A 5,433-nucleotide genomic window follows, 5' to 3' on the forward strand; every position below is an offset into this window, starting at 1 on the left:
TGAGAACATTGTGCTAAGTGAAATAAGCCAATGACAGAAGGACAAATACCAAGGAATATGAGAAATCTAACATAGTCAAATTCATGGAATCTAAGAGTGAAATGATGGTTTCCAGGGGCTCAACGGAGAGGAAAATGTTAATCAATGGGCCTAAATTTCAACTTAAGTGCGATAATAAGTTCTAGAGGTCCACTGTATAACATTGTACCTATAGTGCTATAGTTAGCAATATAGTATTGCATGATTGAAAATTTGTTAAAGGGGTAGATCTCATGTTGTGTTCTTATGACAACATTAACTTTTTAAAAAGAATGAGGGTTCCCAGTTAAAAGCTGGGCATTAAGGGCTTTAGAGTCACACATGGGAAAACCCTTAGTGCTTCTAGGACACACTGACCATCATCAATTGTAGCTCTGAAGTTCTTTTACTTTTTAGATGCATTTATTTTTACCGTCCTCTCTGCAAGGATGGTCTATTTGCTGTCTACACTTGTTACCATGTTGAAGGGCTGTTCCTGAAATGGACTTTCTCCCTTCAGCCACGCTGTCAGGAGACATCACCTTATTGAGTGTTAAGTCAGTGGGAGCCAAACTTTCAGCAGGCTACCAACTCACACCTGCAGAATTTGCCCGACACATCCATTTTGCAAACACACAAAATGGGTAATTGGGCACACAAATGCCTATTTGCTTTGCAATTTGGCATTTGTATACACAGTGATGATTTTTTTCATGTGCAAATGTGGGGGATGCAAGTACAAAATGGATGTTCTCAAGCAGGAAGGGTGCCTTTAAAAACAAATATCTTTTCAAAAACCTTCTAGAAATTTGAGGAGCACCAGGAAAATAGGTAGATGGATATATTTCCCTTCCCACTCCTCACCTCCCTCCCCTATTCAGGCAAAGTCCTGATATAACACTATCACATTTCATTAGTTACTTTTTGAAGACGGGCTACCTTTTTCTCAAATAGGCAAAGAGACATACCAAGTTTTTTCCCCTATAACAAAGGACTTACCTAAAGTGTCATGGAGTCAACTAATAAATATTAATACTTTAGCTCTAATGAAATATAAGGAGTTTGTGGATTCTTAGAGTGTTTGGCTTGTTTGATTTGCTGCTGGGCTCCTTGAAGAGCTTGGGGCCTGTGTACTTGGCCACCGAGGCCGGGGAAGACGCTGCCAACGCCGTCTCCCAGTCTTGGTCTCTGCTCCGGCTCGGGTTCCGGCTCAGTATGGGCAAGGCTTCCATGGATTCCACTCGCTGAGAGGGCATGCCCCCCCGGAATGAACCCTCTCGGGTTCTGTTGTTGCCACCGAGGCCAATGACAGGCTGGAGCCTGACTGAGTCCGGCTAAGTTATCAGGGGTGGAGGAGCACTTGGTGCCCAAGTCGCTGCAGGACTCTTCCTGGAGCACCGACTTCGGCCGCGACTTCTTGGGCTTTGACTTGGGCTTGCCGAGCCCCTGCTCCTCTGAGATCTGCTGCTGCTTCCTCCGCAGGTACTCCTGCTGGATGAGCTCGCGCAGCGCCTTCTCCTCCTCCTTCCCGACCCAGTCTTCCTCAGCTTTGCGCCGGGCTTCATCGCGCTTGAGCGCCACCTCTGCTTGCAGCTGCTGCTTGCGCACGCGGGCCTCCTCGACCTTGCGCTGCTGCTTCAGTAGAAGGTCGCCCGCTCCCAGGCAAGCTCATCTTCTGCTTTCTGTTCATCCTAGAAGAAGAAGCCCACCTCCGCCTTCTGGTCGCCTTCGCTGATGAGGTCAGCCGAACCATGGAGGCTTGCCAGCTCCCCGTCCTCGCCAGGGGCCTTCAAGTCAGAGAGGTCCACTTCAGTGAGGCTGGCCCTGTTCCTTACGGGCTCCTCCACAGGGACGCCCTCTTTTCCCGAGATGTCTGAGGAGCCAGGCCCTGCCTCCTTCACACTCGCATCCAGAACTTCGTTGAGGCTCATCTGCTCCGACAGAATGTTGGTGTCTTTGGAAGAAGACAGAGTAAGTGTCCCCTGGTTGTTTCTCATCGTGGAGCCTGTAACTGTGGAAGAGACACTTCCCGTGAGGATCACCGCTGGGCTCTGGGGCGCCTTCCAGGCTGGGATCTGTGGGGGTCCGAGGGTGGCTGCTGGCAGGGAAGGGTCTCAAGTGCGGGAGCATCTCTACACTGGGCGTTGGGTTTTACTTCGGGAGGAGCCCTGTGTCCTTTCTTACGGGACCTTCAGTTCTGCTGGCCTTCCGGAACGGGAAGTGTCATATGCTGGTTTTGAGCTGCATTGTCCTATTTGGTATTGAAGTCATGCACACATACACACAGAAACATTTGGCACCATAGATTTTTGTAACTAATTGGAATGGTGCAGAACAAAATGATGATGGCACTCGCACAGGGGATGGCTGCAGAGCTTTGAGGTGTCCCACAAGTCCAGTTCGTTCTCTGGTTTCTTTGTCCCTTCTGTCTGCCCTTGGCCCTTTAAGCCTCAGTGCTGCTCACTCAAATCTCATATTGTTTAGCAGGGCTCAGGAAAGTAAGCCAGGAGCACCTAAGGTATCCAAGCCTATGGCCCAGGACTCTGCCCTCCTTTGCAAGTCACTCATCTGTATCTGCCTGTTGTCCCTGGCTCTGGGCCTCGCTTCATACATTTGAGTCCTTAGCATCTTCTGTGAGTCCTTATCATTTTCTGAGAAGCCCCTCTAGGCTCTGTGTACTGGCTTTCCTGTTCTATTGCAGCTACACCTCCTTCTTTTGATATGCCTGTGATGCTCATTAGAATCTGCTTCTAGGAGGGACTGACCTATGACCAAGAAATGATTCATACATGAACTTCTTCTGCTCAAAAACTATGGGTCTCAACCAAGGCTTTGTCCCTGTCTCCCTACTCTTTCCTCTGAACATTCTCACCCTTTCTGAACTCAGGTGCGCTTATGACTTCTAACATTGCCGGTAGTCTGACCTACACCACCAACCTATGTTTGTACAGTTTCACTGTGCTTTAATAGCTCCAATTTAACACTCCTACAACCAGATCTGGATTTATTTTCTGTCTTCTCCACCCAGGGTTTGACTTGCCATCCCAGTCTCTCCTCTCCAGTCTTTTCATCCCCATCAGTGCCTTTCTTATCTCTTCAGCTCTCATCCCAAGGTCCATCCAGTCACGTTGAGATGTGTGTTTGCAATGTGTCTTGTGTTCTAAGCCTTTTACTTTACTACAGATACAGCTGTCTGGTCCTCTTATGTCTGAATGGTGGTATTTATGTCTGAGATGTCTCTTGCTTAGCTACTGTTTCATTAAATGCTCTGCTTACCATGGCATTCATCTAATTATGAGCTAGAATGATTCCATGGTAACAGATCAAATTCCAACTTCCCATCATGACTTTCAAGGTGTGTCATTTCATATGGATTGGCTGTGTCCTCACCCAAACCTCATCTTGAATTATAGTTTTCATAATTCCCATGTGACCTGGTGGGAGGTACTTGAATCATGGGGTGGTTACTCCCGTATTGTTTTCGTGACAGTGAGTGAGCTCTCATGAGGTCTGATGGTTTTATAAGGGGACTTTCCTCCTTTATTCAGCACTCATTCTCTCTCTCCTGCCACCATGTGAAAAAAGACATGTTTGCATCCCCTTCTGCCGTGATTATAAGTTTCCTGAGGCTTCCCCAGCCATGCACAACTATTTCAACTAAATCTCTTTCCTTTATAAATTACCCAGTCTTGGGTAATTCTTCATAGCACCGTGAGAATGGACTAATACAATATTCAACATTATATCCCACAGTAATCATGGCAACTTCTTAGGACAAGGTTTTCACTCCAGGCAGACTTTTCTGTTCATATTCCCCTGTATGCTCCTCCCTTACCTACCTCTGTGCCTTTTTCTGTTTAGATTTTCCAATCTGGAATACTTTCTTGCCTCCTATTTATTTAAATTTTCAAACAACTGTGAAGGCTCCCACAAACTCTAGCATTTTTAAATCAACTATTTAAAGTTACCACAGCCCAATACAAGTATTGCTTATTCTAAATCCTACAGATTGGGGAAGCCTTGCACCAGCAGCCCTACATGAATCGCACAGTTCCTGGAATTGGTTTTTTGGGTCTCACACTAGACTGGAAGTTCCTCAAGGAAAGTCACTATGCTTTGCAATACACATAATGTTATATCTTTTGCAATACTTAGCAAGGTGCCAGTCATGTAGAAAATGTGTGCTTAATACTTCTTGGCTTTGTCTTCACATCATAGAGGGGCTGGAGGTTAGAAGAGAAAGCTGAAGAGTTAGTGGCTGGGGGAAAGTCATGAAGCTCCATTAAATATTCTTTATTTACAAAGCTGCCAGCATGCCGGGTTATTATTATTATTTTATATATCTCCAGATCCTCCCCTTTCCTCCTCCTCCAGAGTAACAAGGGCCTAATAGGCTTCATGTGTAAGTGCCTATTTTTATTAAAGACAAGTGTAATCTTTTGTAGACCAAATGTCCCTATCATAAATGCTAACGGAGAAAAATATTAGGACTCATTTATTTATGAACCTGTTAATAATGAGGTGCAGTTATGAAAAAAAGGCTTCCTCAGCAAAAGCTCCTGAACAAACAATGCACACTGGGGGAAAAGGAGCTAGTTAGCCTTCTTGACTTAGATAAAGCTACGGAGAAACGACAAGTGCCAGTAATTAGCACAGCCTCTTCAACAAGATAACCCTATACATCTTTGTCTATTTCAATCACCAAAGACTCCGATTCAGTGTAAAATTAAACCTTGGATGCCATCAATTTCTGTTAACCTCTTTATATTGTTCTGTGTTCATGCCTATGTGATAGATAGATTTTGTCATTTTATTAAATAGTGACATCTCTACAGACACGTGACCTAAAAATCTGTTTGCTCCTTTGCAAACTATGCTTAATCCTCTCCTGCTATGTTTCCCAATGAGGGGGCAAGACTTATTCCTGCATTCCATTGGCAAATTCCTAGTCTGTAAGAACTTGACACTTCTGTTTGCTAGGGCTACCCTGCATTTAGCAGCTTACCTAAAACCTGCATTCCCCCAAATAATCTAGGTAGAAGACGAGTCAAGACTAGGTATAAGATTCTGGTTCAAGCTGTTTATTATATTTATGTACCCATTTTTAAAAGTGTGATTTGAAGCATATTGCCCCATATTCTCTTACCCAATACAACCCACTGTTTTAGAGGGTCCTGACTACCTACAGCTTCAGCAGTTACTTTTTATCTGGGCTCTTTGAAATTTTATTGCTTAATATACTTTGTGGCCAATAGCTTTTTTAAAAATTAATTAATTCATTATTGTAAGGAATCACAATACAGATTATCATCCAAATTGGAAAATAATTAGAAATGATAAGATATCACAGTTTGACCTTGAGGTCCAGGTTTATACACGGTATTCTTGTGCAGACACGTGATGGAGCCAGCAGAA

The 5,433-nt window shown here is 44.4% G+C and overlaps 1 pseudogene; it reads right to left on the minus strand.

Annotated features, from left to right (window-relative positions):
• Nucleotides 1-1,025: 1,025 nt before the first annotated feature.
• On the minus strand, nt 1,026-3,230 carry LOC100390076 (calmodulin-regulated spectrin-associated protein 1 pseudogene; annotated as a pseudogene).
• Between the last annotated feature and the right edge of the window lie 2,203 nt (nt 3,231-5,433).

Source organism: Callithrix jacchus, chromosome 14 (assembly GCF_049354715.1).
Source record: "Callithrix jacchus isolate 240 chromosome 14, calJac240_pri, whole genome shotgun sequence".
In the NCBI taxonomy this organism is placed as follows: Eukaryota; Metazoa; Chordata; class Mammalia; order Primates; family Cebidae; genus Callithrix; species Callithrix jacchus.